At 46.8% G+C, this 17,353-nt stretch overlaps 1 protein-coding gene and 1 pseudogene across 3 annotated transcripts in view; both read left to right on the top strand.

Annotated features, from left to right (window-relative positions):
• SPECC1 (sperm antigen with calponin homology and coiled-coil domains 1) overlaps window positions 1–17,353 on the top strand; it is a 227,679-nt gene that overhangs the window by 192,080 nt on the left and 18,246 nt on the right. The window lies entirely within an intron of this gene.
• Window positions 12,474–12,574, top strand: LOC111527374 (annotated as a pseudogene).

Below are 17,353 nucleotides of genomic sequence, written 5' to 3'. Positions count from 1 at the left end.
TTTTTTATCGTAAAATACACATAACATGAAATTTATCATTTTAACTATTTTAAGTGTACAGTTCAGGGGCATGAAGCACGTTCACATGGTTGTGCAGCCATCACTACTTTCTGTTTCTAAAATGTTTTCATCATCCCAAACTGAGCTCTGTATGCTTTAAACACTGGGTAGGAGACATGGTTGTGCAGCCATCACTACTTTCTGTTTCCAAAATGTTTTCATCATCCCAAACTGAGCTCTGTATGCTTTAAACACTGGGTAGGGGACTCCCTATTTCCTGCCCTCAGCCCGTAACCACTGTTCTGCTTTGTCTCTGAATTCACCCATTCCGGCCACCTCGTAGACGTGGACTCACACAGCATGTGCCCTTTGGTGAGGGGCTGATTTCACTCAGCACAACGTCCTCAGACCCATTTGTATTGTGGCGTGTGTCAGCCACGCTGCTTCTGCATCCATCTGTCCACCCTCTCCTCTCCATAGCCCCTACCCCATCCTGGGTCAAGAGATGTGATTTTCCTTGTGTCTTCCAGAACCACAGCTGAGAGATCGCCTGCCACCATGGCTTGAAAACCCTTACCGACTCTGTAGCCAGCGAAGTTAGACCCATATTCCTGACCTGTGTGTAAAGACTGGTTTTTTTTAATGGGAGTACTTAGCTGTTATATTTGTCCTACCTTTTCTCGGAGATAGGGAACATAGCTACCCTCACCACACCTACCTGAAAAACCGGAAGATTAGATCCTCCATGTCCTTAAGGAAAATAAGAGAGTGTTTTGGCTGCCAGCAATTTGGGCTCCAGGCTTCTGTAAGTCATCAAGGTCCATGTTGGAGAATTAGAAGCAAGAAGGTAACAGAGGCAGAGGATAGGAGCAGAGGCTTAGGCAGAGGGAGAGCAGAGGCCAGCGCCCTTGGTTGTGATGGGCTGGGGACTGAGAGGTGCAACTGGGAAGACCAGAAACTCAGCCACCCTGCAGGCTAAGGGCCCACATCCTGCCTCTTCTGACCTGCCAAATTCCTACAACATGCAGGAGAAAGTGAGGGAACTAATAAGGTGAGCTTATTAATCTGGTTAAAGGTTCTTGGCTGGGCATAGTAGCTCACACCCGTAATCTCAACATTTTGGGAGGTTGATGCAGGAAGATCACTTGAAGTGGAAGTGATCCACTTCCGCTGGAAGTTTGAGGCTGCAGTGAGCTATGACTGCACCACTGCATTCCAGCCTGGGTGACAGAGTGAGACCCTGTCTCTTTCTCTCTCTTTTTTTTTTTAAAGGTTCTTACCATGAGTTAGCTTCGTCTTCTGACTTTCCCAGGTTATTTGAAGGAAACATCTGCATCAAAACTGCCAATTTACACTTTTAAAAAATTATATATAAATGTTAGATGTCTTGCCAGCTTCAGGAAGGAAAAACAGGATTTTCAAAATAAAATGTTGTAAGAATGTGTCCTCCTCCTGGGGACCGAGGGTGATTTAAGTACCTTTGTCTTCTTTCCTCCCATGGGCCGTCTGTCCCCAGCTGAGGGCCTCCATAGGTCAAGTATGCCAGCAGCTGCTGCTGCAGCATAACACCACCCACCACCAAAGCCATCATCTTGTCACCATTCAGAAAAAGGTGGCCTTGATTTTTGCTGCTGTTCCCGCTCCATCCCCCAGGACAGCATGTGAGTCTGTTTAGATAATCACAGTCCCAGGTGAATCTGCACTGAGCATTTTTTCCATTCTCTTACTCATGAAATGTTCATTTGGGAAAAAGAAGTAATTTCATGGCAAGACACTTATGATTTCACAGGCTAAATTCAGTCTTTCTGAGGGTAGGAGGTTAATGGGGTTGAAGATTACCTCCCTTCCCTTCCCCTTCCCTTCCCCTTCCCTTTTCCTCCCCTTGGCTAACTCATGGTAAGAAGTCATATTCTTTCTTTTCTTTCTTTCTCTTTTTCTTTGATGGAGTTTCTCTCTTATTGCCAAGGCTGGAGGGCAATGGCACGATCTCAGCTCACTGCAACCTCTGCCACCCAGGTTCAAGCGATTCTCGTGCCTCAGCCTCCCAAGTAGCTGGGATTACAGGCATGCACCACCATGCCCGGCTAATTTTGTATTTTTGGTAGAGATGGGGTTTCTCCATGTTAGTCAGGCTGATCTCGAACTCCCAATCCGCCTGCCTCAGCCTCCCAAAATGTTGGGATTACAGGTGTGAGCCACTGCGCCTGGCCTTGAAGGTTACTTTTCTTGTGTAATCCTAACTTGATTTTAGAACAAAATTCCTGAGAATTAATACTTCAGTTATTGCATATTATTTTCTTAGTACGGTTCTAATTCTGCTGACTACAGAGTCAGAAAGGGTTTTAAAACCATGGTGACAGGTGGTTTCCCAGCCAGAGCTATGGTTCTGGAAGACACGAGGAACCATCCTGAACCAGGATGGGAGTTGGGGTATGGAGAGGAGAAGGTAGACAGATGGATGCAGATGCAGAGTGGCTGACACATGCTGCAACACAGGTGGGTCTGAGGATGCTGCACTGAGCGAAATCAGCCCATCACCAAAGGTCACATACTGTGTGGTGGAGGGGCATAGTCATATGTGTGTCATTGGGAGGCAGAGTCTAAGGTAGAAGAACCTCTTTGAGGGCAATTTGGCAGAATCCGTCAAAATGGATTCCACCTGTGTGCAGAGAGGTGCATGGCAGGATAATTATTGCACTAGTGTTTGTGATAACAGAAAACTGGAAACAACCTAAACGGGCTGCTGTCTCCATCCATGTGATGGACCTGCATGTGTCGTCAGAGAATGAAGTAGCGAATGGTGATGGAAGTAAAGCTAGCAGTGACAAAATATTTACCACATGACTGACATTGTCTAAGTGCATCTAATCTTGACCACAATCCCATGAATTAGGCATTTTATATCCATTTTACAAATACGAAACTAAGGCAGCAAGAGGCTCCATGACTACTCAGAGTCACACTCTAGTAAGGGACAGAGCTGGGACTGAACTCCTGCTGTTGGGCCCAGCATCCAGTCCCTTGGTCTCTACACTGAAACTCTTTCTCCAGATGTCGTGAAGGATCTAGCTCTATATCTCTTGGTAAAGGTGCAGAACATGCCGCCATCTGCATAAAAGAGAGAAATACACATACATGTTTGGGTAAGTGCAGGGCAGTGCTGTCCTGTAGAACCTTCTGTGATGACGGGAATGTTCTAGATCTGTGCTGATCAACCCTGTAGCCACAGGTGGCTGCTGAGCACTTAAAAGATGCCTGATGTGACTGAAAAGTAGAATTTTCATTTTATTTAATTTTAACTAATTTAAACAGCCACATGTGGCCAGTGGCTGTCATATGGGGCAATGCAAGGTAGAATATAGACAGACGGATGTTAAAGAAAAGATAACCGGATTTTGTGGTTTGCAAACCATACTTTTAAAAAAGCTTCTGCAGATACATCATTGGAAAAACGGATTTCATAACTGTTTATTTCAGAACAACTAATTTAATCTAGCCACTTCATTTGAGAGACGAGGAAACTTAAGGCAGAAAAGTCGAGTCACTTTCCTGAAGTCACAGTCAGCTGCTTTAGTGCGAGGAAGGAGGAGCTGGTCACAGTTTGGTTTGGTTTGTTCCTCTTTAGAGCAACGGACATTCTGGTTTGCCAGGGGGTTCATTCAATCTGATGTCAGCTCAGTTCTTAGCGTGGCCGGTCGGTTCCTGGAAATGGCGGCTTTGGGTGAAACCACGTGCCATAAGCCATGGGAACTCAACTCTGGCTCATATCAATTAGCCTACGGTGAAACTGATTTTGTTCTACAGCATATCAGCATTTCACTTAATGTTACAGTGTCCAAGAACCTCTCAACAACATTAAGTGAGGACTTACTATAAAAGAAAGAAAGAACCAGACTTTTGTCTCCTGGGCTCCCAGAACTCCATGAGGAGTCTTGTAGTGGCTTGCCCTCTCTTGAAGCCCCAGAGTTCATCCTGCCTCCTGCACACCCCAGGCTCAGGCTGTCCTGCCTGCCTGCACCACAGCATGGGTGAACCACGGTAGGACCACGCTTCCGTGCGGGTGTACTCCTCAGCTCCTCACGCAAAGATGGCTTTGGAAATGTTTGTGTGGACTCTACTCCCAGCCCCGAGGGCTGAACAGCTGGTGAGTCGTGTAGGTGGCTCATGAGAAGATTTCTCCAACATTTCCGTGAGGGAGCTGCTGGACACAGGTAAACACTCAGCAAGGAGCAGGATGGGGCTTCGGGGTGCTGCCAGTCCATTGAGCCTGGGTGACTCCAGGAGGAGAGGAGCCAGCAGAGCTGTGCATAACCATGAACTTTTTTAGAAGCAGCAAGCAAGGAGGAAGAGTGGAATTAATGAAAATGAGGTAGCCAACTTAACAGGCAGAAGAGGAAAGGAGGGGAAGAAAATTCCAGGAAAGTGTTTCCCCAGAGGCTTGAGCATGGTCCTGGGGACAGAAGATGGCAGGGAATCATTTGAAATCCGAGCTGAGGGCACAGAGAAGACCTGCTCCCAGGACGCCGAGGAAGAACTGGGAGGCCGGGCTGCAGGGCTTCGCCTGCTTCGGGCACTATGGGAGGCTAGCAATTCCAGTGGAGCTGCTGGTGGGCTGGAGGAAGTGGACCCAGCCAGGGGGCAGCAGGTGTCAGCTGCAGGCCTGTGCTTGCAAGGCAACCAGACCCTGTGTCACGATGCCAAAGCCAGGGAACCTTGGGGAGGAAACACCGTGGGTGGGGACTCCTGAGTGTCAAGTGAAAATGGAAGAAACAAGAAAGACAGGGCCCCAGCCACTCCTGAGATGTGTATCTTCTGTGATTCTGTCTCCAGGGAGAGACTGTGCAGCATCCACCTTAACATCTCTGGCACAGAGCTGTTCTCTTGCCATGGGAAGGCTCTTGCCCACAGAGGAGTAAAGGGAAGGGCACTGCTTCCTGGACTGGCTCACCATGGCCGCTGTCTACACTTTCCCAGTCTCAAACCCTCAGTGCCTTCAGTGTGGATATAAGAGTGAGAGGAACGTTTAAAAAGTACGTTATTCCAAATTAATCTCTAAATTTAATGCAGTTTCAATTAAAATCCCAACAAACTTTCTTTATTCTTGAACTTAACAAAATAATTAAAAATTCACCTGGAAGAATAAGCAAATAAGAAGAGCCAAGAAAGTTTGGAGAAAGAGTGCTGATGAAAGTGAGTTGCCCTGCCTGACTGGAAAGGTGCTATGAAGCCACGGCAGAGGAGGCCCCCTTCACACGTCATTCCGCCCACTCTAGTGTTGCAGAAGCGAAGACGCAGTGGAAACAGCCATGAGCAGGGCCCCTGCAGCTCGTGTTTCAGAATAGTAATGACATTGAATTGAGCAGGTTGAGGAGGTCTGCATTTTTTTAAATCTTAAAAGATAAGCAGAAGTTGTCAGATTTGATCTGGGAGATAATGAGCCATATAAAATCTAAAGTAGAAAAATGAATGATTGGCTGGGTGTGTGCGGTGGCTCATGCCTGTAATCTCAGCACTTTCGGGGGCCGAGGCAGGAGGATTGCTTGACCTCAGGAGTTCAAGACCAGCCTGGGCAACATAGTGAGACCCCATCTCTAAGAAAAGATGGGAAAAAAAAAATTAGCCAGGCTTGGTGGCTTCCACCTGTAGTCCCAGCTACTCGGGAGGCTGAGGTGGGAGGATCACTTGAGCACAGGAGATTGAGGCTACAGTGAGCCCTGATCACACCACTCCAACCTGGGCAGTAGAGCCAGATCCTATCTCAGAAAAACAAACAAAAACGATTAAAGCAATAATATGAACAGGAGCAGGAATGGAAAGGTGTTCCAAGGAATCCCAGAGTTATTTGCTTGAGGGACAAAAGGTAGCTTTTCGCTGCCACAGAGATGTGACTCACCGTTTGCAGCAAATATAAAAGAAGTCACGTCAGGCGTTCTGATTGTCTGTAGCTGTAGAGCAAACCACCCCAAAACACAGTGGATTACAGTAATATCTTCATTAACCTTATGAATTAAGAGTCTATAATTTTTGCCAGTTTGAGGAGTGAAAATGATGTTTTACCATTTTTATTTTCTGGTGAGACCAAGCAACTTTTCATACATTTCAGACTATTTGTATTTCCTCTTCAGTACGTTACAGGTTCATTCTCTGCTAATTTTTACTTGAGTTATTTGTCTTTTTTTTGAGACAAAGTCTTGCTCTGTCACCCTGGCTGGAGTGCAGTGACACGATCTTGGCTCACCTCAACCTCTGCCTCCTGGGCTCAAGCAGTCCTCCCACCTCAGCCTCCCAAGTAGCTAGGACTACAGGTGCACGCCACCACATTTGGCTACTTTTTGTATTTTTTGGTAGAGATGAGGTTTCACCATGTTTCCCAGGCTGTTCTCAAACTCCTGGCCTTGAACAGTCCACTTGCCTCAGCCTCTCAAAGTGCTAGGATTATAGGCATGAGCTACCATGTCTGTCCTCTTTCTTACTGATTACAGGAATATTAGTCATTTGGTATACATATATTGGTTTTAATTTTGTCATACAGAAACTTTTTTTTAGTCAGATTTCTCAATCCTTTCCTTTATGCTTTTGCATTTTGTGCCTTAAATGGTTTTCTTTCCCCAGGATTATAAGCCTATTCTTTTATATTTTCTTTTAATGTTGTAATTTTGGTTTTTAAGCTTAGCCATTTGGACCTCATCTCTAGGAAACAAGCAGATGGGACTAATCCCTGAGAGAAGGGAAACTCCTGCAGTGATGGCCAGCTCACCAGCTCTCTGCCTGGGAATAATGTCCACCTCCCAGTGCAGGGAGCTGGCCTCCGAGTGGAGCACAGCAGCCTCACTGGCTGAGGAGGCAGTGATCAGAGAGGGCAGCTGAAGCCGCCCATTTTATGGAATGGGGCATCAGAAAGGAGGACACTATGAAGAGAGGGGGCCCAGGAGTCTATGTGCAGGTCTCCACGAGTCCATGGCCAAGGGTTGTGCTGTCTGTGTGCAGGATGAGGCCACTCGAGGTTTGCCAGATAGTCTGAGATCAGAACAGATGCACTAAAATTGGATGTGTGTGTACACTTGTCCCAGGTAAGGACCGAACACTGAATGCACAGCAGGGAAGGAGCACAGGCTGCATTTGCTGAGATTTCACATGAAATCTTACGTGTGCATTTGCTTTGTATTCTCTCTCACCAGACCTTCAAAGTAAGTGTGGTGCTCCCTGGGCTCTTACTGCACATGCTGAACTCCAGTGAGGAATGAGCTGCTTTTATCCTCTGTGATCTGTAAATTGTTACAGTTTCCCAAAAGTAAAATCTCAATCTGATTCCACAGCTGTAATAATAAAGACCGATTGGGAAAACCCCAGAGAGATTCACGGAGTGAGGCTGTTTAGATCATCATGAGCCTGAGACAGCTGGTTCCTGCAAGAATGAACGTACAGCATTTTCTAATCAGTCTCCTGCCTTTTTCCCAAGAAGCTTTGCTTTTTTTCTTTTTGACTTTTGGACTTAGTGTACACAGAGTCAGTTCATTCATAGACACCTCATGGAGGCAACTAGAGGTCCTTGGTGAAGGTAAAGAAGTACTGGGAATGCAGCCACAGAATCCAGCTGTGTCCTCGGTTGAATTTAGCACAGTACACAATTCAGTGTGTACCCTGCAGCTTCTCCCCCCAGTGATTGATGTCTTTATCAAATGTTAGTAACCAAGGTAAGGGAAGTAACCAGGCAACCAAGGCAAGCGAAACATCTTCTAGAAGCAAATGCCGTGGGCTGTGCGGTTTTGCTTTGCCCTGTCCTGCTGTGTTATACATGAGTGCTGTCTCTACATTCCCCCGTCTGGAACTTTAGTACAACCTCAACACTCTGGGAAGATATTCATGGATATGCACTAAAATTAGGATTTTACCTTCCTGTGTGCAATTCAATATCTTCATTTTTCTCAAATGACTTTTGTTCCATTGAGGTGGACAAAATTCTGTATCTTACAATTTTTTTTTTCCTAAACTGTCCTGGAGACTTAACCAATTTTGGAGATGGTTGGACTGTTACCCATTTATTAAACATCTAAGACTTTCATCAAAAAGTTCCATATTCCACTCAGAAATATCTCTAAGGTATTTATATCCTCGGAAAAGTTAATTTTCTATTAGTAACTAGCATTTCCCTGGGTAAAAATAATCAGCGAGTTTCTTTCTGTTTTTGCTCCACTTTTTCCTCCCTAAAAATCTTGTACATAAATTCCAAATGTTAGTGTTCAGAGTGGACACCACACTCTAGCCCCTTAAGACAATCAAAGTCCTTCCCTCCTGGTTTCCTTCCTCCCTCCCTGCCCTCCTGCCCTCCCTCCCTTCCTCCTTTCCTCTCCCCTTCCCTCCCTTTCTTTCTTCCTTCTTTTTTTTTTTTTTCTTTTTTGATAGGGTCTCGCTCTACCACCCAGGCTAGAGTGAAATGATTTGATCGTGGCTCACTGCAGCCCCAACCTCTCCAGGCTCAAGTGATTTTCATGCCTTAGCCTTCCCAGGAGCTGGGATTATAGGTGTGCACTATCATGCCTGGCTAATTTTTTACATTTTTTGTAGAGACAGGGTCACACCGTGTTGCCCAGGCTAGTCTTGAACTCCTGGGCTCAAGCAGCTCCTGCCTCAGCCTCCCAAAGTGCTGGGATTTGCGAGTCATCACACATGACCTCCTTTTTAATTGAGGTATAACTTACATATGTGCATGGAGATGTTCACGAAGTGACCCAGGTCTAAAAGGCACAGCATTCAGCCCCCCCGAATCCACTTCATGTTCCCCTGGTTACCAGCTTCTACTCAAGGATAATGATGATCCTAGTCCGTTTTATTCAGGGATTAATATCAAAGAAAATACCTGAAGATACAGCCTATAGAATGCCTGCTTGGCTGTTTTTCATTTTCTTCTCATTGTTCTTTTGATGAACCCCTGAGTCTCAGATAAGTGGTCTTTGGGGAAAGACCTTACCATATTAACATCCTCAGGGTGGTCTTTCTGTCTTCTTAGTTTTGGCTGCTTCTGTGAGCATTGAGGACTGTTGCCCTGCAGCTCAGCCAGATTTCACCTCCCTCTACTCTAAGGCCTGAACCAGCTCTAGTCATCCCTTCGCCAAAAATGAGACTTTTCACCTCCATCCAGGGGCAGGTCCTAGAGCGAATTCTCAGCTTGCTCCCTGGGGTGCCCAGGACTTGTCCAGCCACCTGTGCCCAATAAACTGCTGTTTTTCTGCCTGGTGCCCGGTACATTGGCCCTGCCCACATGAGTCCCTTGCTGCCGTAGCTTCCTTGACCTCTGTGGTCACTGCAGTGGGACTGGATCTTAACCCACCTAGCTGGGACCCACAGAACCTGCCTAGCTCCTGGCTGCCCAGGGCTGGATGCTTTTCTAGTCCAGGAAACCAACCCTCAAGAGACTAGTGAATGATGGCATGATCCCATCACTGCTGCCGGCCTCTTCCCTCCAACTCCCACGAACTGGCCCCCAGGTTCCAGGCTGCAAGAGCTCCTGGAGACTGTGCTAGCCCCAAGGAAGTCCTGGCTCCTTGAGGACTGACCCCTTTCCACTCCATTAGGCCATCAGCTGCCGTCCTCAGCCTCCCCTGCCTCCCCCGGGCTCTGCTGATGAGGGTGCAGCACACCGCGTAACTCATAGCCTCTGCATGTGGTCTGTGAGGGAACAGTAATCTAAGTGACATGGCTTTTCCAGAATGAACTGAGAACTCAGATGAAACATAACTCAATTCATCCCTTTTCTGCAAGTCATCTTCCATCCATGTGGAAAGTGTGAATGATATCAGCTGTGCCACACTGATATTGACCCCCTCGTTCCTGAAAATACACCTTAGAGCTCACGAAAGCACACTCCAGTGACTGGAAAGGAAGTCACTTTTGTCTTAAGAACAGCAGCAGAGCAGCCTCTGAGATGCACGGGGCTCTACAGGTTGCTGCTTGGCCTTACGTCTGAGGTTTCCTAAGTACACACAGCTTTTTTTTTCCTTTTATTTCTGAGAAATTTAATTATTATAGTTCTTTTTTAAATCAACTTTTATTTTAAAGTTTCAGGGTACATGTGCAGGATGTGCAGGTTTTGTACATAGGTGTGCCATGGTGGTTTGCTGCACAGATCAACCCATCACCTAGGTATTAAGCTCAGCATACATTAGTGATTCTTCCTGATGCTCTCCCTCCCCACCCCCAACAGACCTCAGTGTGTGTTGTTTCCCTCCATGTGTCCATGTGTTCTCATTGTTCACCTTCCACTTAGAAGTGAGAACATACTTTGTTTGGTTTTCTGTTTTCTGCACTAGTCTGCTGAGGAAAGGGGCTTCCAGCTCCATCCATGTCCCTGCAAAGGACAGGATCTTGTTTTTTTGTGGCTGCATAGTATGGTGTATATGTACCACATTTTCTTTATTCAGTCCATCACTGATGGGCATTTGGGTTGGTTCCTTGACTTTGCTATTGTGAATGGTGCTGCAGTGGACATAACGTGTGCATGTATCTTTATAACAGAAGGATTTATATTCCTTTGGGTATATAACCACTGATAGGATTGCTGGGTCAAATTGTTTTTCTTCTAGATCTTCGAGGACTACAAGGAACTTACACAAATTTACAAGAAAAAAACAACATCCCCATTAAAAAGTGGGCAAAGGACATGAACAGACACTTCTCAGAAAAAGACATTTATGTAGCCAACAAACATGAAAAAACCTCAACATCGCTGATCATTAGAGAAATAAATGCAAAGCAAAACCACAGTGAGATACCATCTCACACCAGCCAGAATGGCAATTATTAAAAAGTCAAGAAACAACAGATGCTGGCTAGGTTGTGGAGAAAAATGAACAGGTTTTTTTTTTTTTTTTTTTGAGATAGTGTATTAGTCCATTTTCATGCTGTTGATAAAGACATACCTGAGACTGGGAAGAAAAAGAGGATTAATTGGATTTACAGTTCCACATTGCTGGGGAGGCCTCAGAATCATGGCAGGAGGCGAAAGGCACTTCTTTCTTTCTTTTTTTTTGAGATGGAGTCTCACTCTGTTGCCCAGGCTGGGCAGTGGTGTGATCTCAGCTCACTACACCCTCCGCCCCCTGGGTTCAAGTGATTCTCCTGCCTCGGCCTCCTCAGTAGCTGGGATTACAGGTGCCTGCCACCATGCCCAACTAAGTTTTGTATTTTTAGTAGAGGCGGGGGTTTCACCATCTTGGCCAGGCTGGTCTTGAACTCCTGACCTCGTGATCCTCCCGCCTCAACCTCCCAAAGTGCTGGGATTACAGGCATGAGCCACCGTGCCCGGCCAAAAGGCACTTCTTACATGGTGGTGGCAGCAAGAGAAAAAGAGGAAAGAAGCAAAAATGGAAATCCCTGAGAAACTCATGAGATCTTGTGAGACTTATTCACTATCAAGAGAATAGCACAGGAAAGACTGACCCCCATGATTCAGTTACCTCCCCCTGGGTCCCTCCCACAATACTTGGGAATTCTGGGAAATACAGTTAAAGTTGAGATTTGGGTGGGGACACAGCCAGACCATATCAGATGGAGTCTTGCTCTGATGTCCAGGCTGGAGTGCAGGGGCACTGTCTCAGCTCACTGCAACCTCTGCCTCTCGGGTTCAAGTGATTCTCCTGCCTCAGCCTCCCAAGCAGCCGGGACTACAGATGCACACCACGCCCGGCTAATTTTTTGTATTTTTAGTAGAGATGGGGTTTCACCATGTTGGCCAGGCTGGTCTCAAACTCCTGGCCTCATGTAATCCATCCGCCTAGGCCTCCCTAAAAGTGCTGGGATTACAGGCATGAGCTACTGTGCCAGGCCAAAAAAGGAACACTTTTATACTGCTGGTGGGAATGTAAATTAGTTCAACCATTGTGGATGACAGTGCACACGGCTTTGAATTGTCCCTCAGCTGCACTGAACTGGGAGTTGCTGGTGCTCCTGATGCTCAGCTAGAATTAGAGATGATTTCAGATGGCAACTAGGGGACTCGGTTGGGGTTGTTGCACTCTGAGATGAAAGGGAATGTCTTTAGGAGTATAACGTTCTTGGAGCAAGTGTTATGTCGCAAACCATAGTTGGGTGGCCTCCACCTCTACCAATGTCAGCAATAAAAAGTCTGAGGCAGGGAAACCTTGTTTATAGGAAAGAAGAGTGTTTCCTGACCATAGGCTTGGGCTTGTCTACCTGACTAGATTTGGACTTTTTATAATAATTATTTTTTAAGGTAGTACACGTCCTCTTTTTCCTTTGTTGTTTCTGTGTGGTCTCACTGCTGCAGTGCCAGGGTCTGCATTCAAATATGGCCGAGCCCCCAGCACGGCCACCAGTGCAGTCTGTCCTAATGCACTGGGCTCTCAGAGCTCTCCTGCGGGTTTCAGTCATTTTGTTTAGTTTTTCAACCGTGGCTTTGATCTTGCCAGACTTTAGTCTCAACCTATGACCCATTTATAGTTACATATCAAGAACTAGTGCTCACTTTGGCAACATACATACCAAAATGGGGATGATACAGAGAAGACTGGCAGGGTCCCTGCGCAAGGAAAACAAACAAATAACTTTTTTTGTTTTAAAGAGAGTCTCACTCTGTCACCCAGGCTGGTGTGATCATGGCTCACTGCCACCTTGAATTCCTGGGCTCCGATGATTCTCCCACCTCAGCTTCCCAAGTAGCTGCAACTACAGACATGCACCATCACACTTGCCTGATTTTTATTTTTATTTATTTTATGTTTATTTTTTTGAGATAGGGTCTCACTCTGTTGTCCTGGCTGGAGTGCTGTGGCATGATCTCTGCTCACTGCAACCTCTACCTCCTGAGTTCAAGCATATCTCCCCCCTCAACCTCCCGAGTAGCTGGGATTACAGGCACACACCACCATTCCTGGCTAATTTTTGAATTTTTTTTAGTACATAAGAGGTTTCACCATGTTGGCCAGGCTGGTCTCGAACTCCTAACCTCAAGTGATCTGTCTACCTTGGCCTCCCAAAGTGCTGGGCCACCACTGTGAGCCCAAAAAACTGTTCTTGACAGTGTTAAATTAACTAGCATATAGGTGCCTTCTTGGTTGTGGGAGATGGTGGCATTGTTGAGCTTTCGGATCCATCTGACCTCTCAAATGCTTCTGAAGATTTTGCAGATGAAGAAAAACGCTGTTTTGTATCAGCAATGATAGAAGATGTTAAGTGTGTATAAAATGTTCTCATGATTTGGGAAAAGAAAGATTTAGCAAGTGTTAAAGTGAATTTGGGGCCGGGCACGGTGGCTCAAGCCTGTAATCCCAGCACTTTGGGAGGCCGAGACGGGCAGATCACGAGGTCAGGAGATCGAGACCATCCTGGCTAACATGGTGAAACCCCGTCTCTACTAAAAAATACAAAAAACTAGCCGGGCGAGGTGGCGGGCGCCTGTAGTCCCAGCTACTCGGGAGGCTGAGGCAGGAGAATGGCATGAACCCGGGAGGCAGAGCTTGCAGTGAGCGGAGATCTGGCCACTGCACTCCAGCCTGGGTGACAAAGCAAGACTCCGTCTCAAAAAAATAAAAAATAAAAATAAAGTGAATTTGGGAAGGGAGGGAGGAAGGGTGAGAAGGAGAACCTGGCCCGTTTGGACTCACAAGTTCCTTGGGGCGGTAGCATTTACCAGTGCAGAGAGCAATGCCATCCACCGCAGAGCCGGTTCCTGGTGGGCCTGACCTGGGCTCAGAAAATGGGGTTCTAGTTTCTTCCTGACAAGAAGGAACCAAAGTTGTAGCGCTCACTCATCTAGAATCTGCCCTCTCCCACCCTCAGCCTTTCTTTTCACTCTTGTCGAAGACGGATTGAGCAAGCTGCAGGGCCTCTTTCAGCAGGGTCTGCTTTCAACGCTGCCATCAGTGCTGGCATCCATGCCGCGGCCATCCTGCCTGGTGTCCTCTCCTCTGCTCACCCTTCTCCAGTGGCAGTGTCCACAGCAAATGGGACATGTGCTTCAGAGGCAAATGGATCTGGTGTTCTGGCCCTGACTCTGGCACTAGAAATCTTTCTTTTTGTTCTGGCTTTCTTATCTGTAAAATGAGTATAATACTAGTCACTGTGCATGGCTGTAAATGAGAAAATGCACAGTGACAGGCCCATTACAGGCACTCAGCAAATGCCCTTCCCAGCCCACCATTTTTTTTGAGCTTCATATTTAAGGGACTCCTACCTTTTTTTTTTTTTTTTTTTTTTTTTTTTTTGACAGGGTTTTTTTTTCTTGTGTAGGCGGGAGTGCAATGGCATGATCTTGGCTCACTGCAAGCTCCGCATCCTGGGCTCAAACAATCTTCCTGCTTCAGCCTCTCAAGTAGCTGGGACTATAGGCATGTGCCACCACACCCAGCTAATTTTTGTATTTTTAGTAAAGATGGGATTTCGCCATGTTGGCCAGTCTGGTCTCAAACTCCTGAGCTCAAGCGATCTGCCTGCCTTGGCCTCCCAAAGTGCTGGGTTTACAGCGTGAGCCACCATGCCCAGCCAAGGGACTCATGCTTAAAGGACTTTGGTCTTACTCATTGAGCATTTGGTTTTCTATTGAAAATGTGGCCTTTCTGTTGGAAACAATCTTGTATCCGTCATCATTGCTCTTGGGAAAGAACACTTTAGGCAGGGCAAGCGCTTGCCTTGTGTACGTGGTTGCCTTGAGATCAGCATAATGTAAATATCAAAATGGGTTTCTGGATATAAAGCCTGGCTTTCCGTCCTCCAAGTCAGCACTGCAAGAGATGGGTCTGGAGACAGGGTCTCTGGCAGCCTGTGCATGGTAGAGGAAGGAAGGGGGAGCTCAGTACTGGCAGGGGCCACAGTGCTCTCTGCCTTTCCCAAGAGGAAAGCAGAAACCAGACCCTCTGAAAGAGGCCCTCCTTGTTTTCACCTTCCCAGGGTTGGACGTCCATAACATCTGGTTTGAATGATTTCAGTGAACTGGATGGGGCACCCCCCACCACCACTTCCTGGTTTTTGTTCCTTCTGCTTTTTCTTTTTTGAGGTGGAGTCTCTGTCACCCCAGCTAGAGTGCAGTGGCACGATCTCAGCTGACTGCAACCTCCACCTCCCAGGTTCAAGCAATTCTCCTGCTTCAGCTTCCTGAGTAGCTGGGATTACAGGTGCCCACCACCACACCCAGCTAATTTTGTATTTTTAGTAGAGATGGGGTTTCACTAAATTGGCCAGGCTGGTCTCAAACTCAGATGATCCACCCACCTCAGCCTCCCTAACCTACAAACCTCTTCAGAAAGTGTAAAATCAAAGCATTCCCCATTTCTAAAGCAGTGTCCAGCTCCCATCAGGTAGCTGCTGAACCCAAAGAGACTTTGAAGCCAAAAGTCCACACACGGGATCAGCTTCCCAGTGGCCCCAGAAGTCACAAGATGGGGCCCTCCCAATAAAAGGCATCCTCAGGCTTTTACATAATGCTGATGTGCTTAGGGACTGCTGCAAGTTGGTTGTGCTTGAGTCATAAAAGCCAAGATGAAGAGACGTTATTAAGGTTGTGTGTTGCTTTCAGCCAGATACTCCTCGCTGGGGAAATGTAACTGCAAAGCAGACTCCAGAACACACTGTCTTCCTGAAAGCTGGTGCTTTTGGGCGACATTCTGGGGCCCATCAGGGTCATCCTGGACACTGACTGAAACTGAGAAGAGGTTTGCTGGGAAGACAGGGACAGATTACTTACATCTGTGTCATTCAGGTGTATCCGTGTCATTCAGGTATCCGTGTCTTTCAGGTAAACCCAACATGTGACATGTGACACCATCTCTTTTGACCTCAGTTTCAAATGAGATATTTCACCAACCTTATTGCTAAGGGTCAGGCTAGCTTGAAATAACCCTCAAAAAATCTAGATAAAAAGCTAAATGAGATTATAGACTTTTTTTTTTTTTTTTTGCCTAAGATTATTTGCTTCCAGAACCCTAGGGAAACTTCATGGGAAACATGGTACCATATTTTAGTATACATCTCCACCTATGCATGTTCTCCAGAACCTCTTTACACACACTTTGAGGAGAATTCCATCAAAACTCCTTCTCTTATTCCATCTTAGTGTCATGCCTTATTCCTCTTCACCCTACCTCTCCTTTTCAGCTACAAATTGATTCTGACAGAAACACCCTAAATGACTGTCCCAGGGCAGTCAGAGAGTTAACTTGTTGTAGGGCTGCATTTGGCCATCTGGGCAGAGGGAAGGAACAGTGGTCGGTGTCCACCCTGTGGGAGGGAGCCAGCACCCACCACAGCTTTCCAAGTTTTTTGGCTTCGCATTTCCCAGGACAGGGCATGAAGAGGAAGAGCTCCTCAGTGACTGTGGGAAGACTGCAGGAAGGAACCCTAGACTTGCCCAATTCTTCTTGTCCCAAAACCCAACACAGACCTAAAACTTAGCCAAGCCCAAGCTATGCCCCGCTTCTGCAGTCTGTTGCAAGGCACCTGCTTAAACAACCTGAGCTCCCAGCTTTAGCAGGCTTGGGAACCTGATGCTTCATTTGGGACAAATATTGTGGATCCAGGGAAGAAAACCTTGTTGGGGTGAGCAGGTGGGTGACAGGACTGAGGATCTAAGAGGTGGGGATGTACTGGAGTCCCCAGCTGGCCTAGGGGACCTGCACAGGAGTCTTCAGAAGCCACCGTCGCCATGGGCAGGGACTTAGAATTGAATTTTTTTGTTTGTTTTTTTGAGACAGAGCGTTACCTAGGCTGGAGTGCAGTGGTGCAGTCTCAGCTCACTGCAACCTCCACTTCCCAGGTTCAAGGCATTCGCCTGCCCCAGCCTCCCAAGTAGCTGGGATTACAGGTGCTCGCCACCACCCCTGGCTTATTTTTGTATTTTTAGTAGAGACAGGGTTTAACCGGCTTGGCTAAGCTGGTTTCAAACTCTTGACCTCAGGTGATCCACTTGCCTCGGCCTTCCAAAGTATTGAGAATACAAGCGTGAGCCATCATGCCTGGCTAGAGTTGAATTTTAGTTTCCTTATCACTGTGCACCAAGCAGCTGCTGGGAGCTGCACCCATCCTGAAGGAGGAGCTTCTTTCTTCCCGTGCAGTCTCATGCCCCCTGCTTGTTTGGCATGCTGACAGGGGGCTGCTGAGCAGGAAGGGTTTTCTTTTCCCCCTGAGAAGCCTCCTAAATGATGGGGAGAAGAATGTGGTAGGAAGAGCAATCCAGAGACAGCCTTGTAGGTCTTTAAGACATTCTCATCTTGGTCTGCTTGTTGTGAATTGGGATTATACAGAGATGGTGATGGTGGTAGTGATGGTAGTGATGATGGTGGTGGGGATGATGGTAACGATTATGAAGGTAGTGATGATGGTGGTGGGAATGATGGTGGTAGTGATG

Source organism: Piliocolobus tephrosceles, chromosome 16 (assembly GCF_002776525.5).
Source record: "Piliocolobus tephrosceles isolate RC106 chromosome 16, ASM277652v3, whole genome shotgun sequence".
Classification (NCBI taxonomy): domain Eukaryota; kingdom Metazoa; phylum Chordata; class Mammalia; order Primates; family Cercopithecidae; genus Piliocolobus; species Piliocolobus tephrosceles.
The sequence above is the reverse complement of the archived record's forward strand: the minus strand, read 5'-3'. Positions and strand labels throughout refer to the sequence as shown.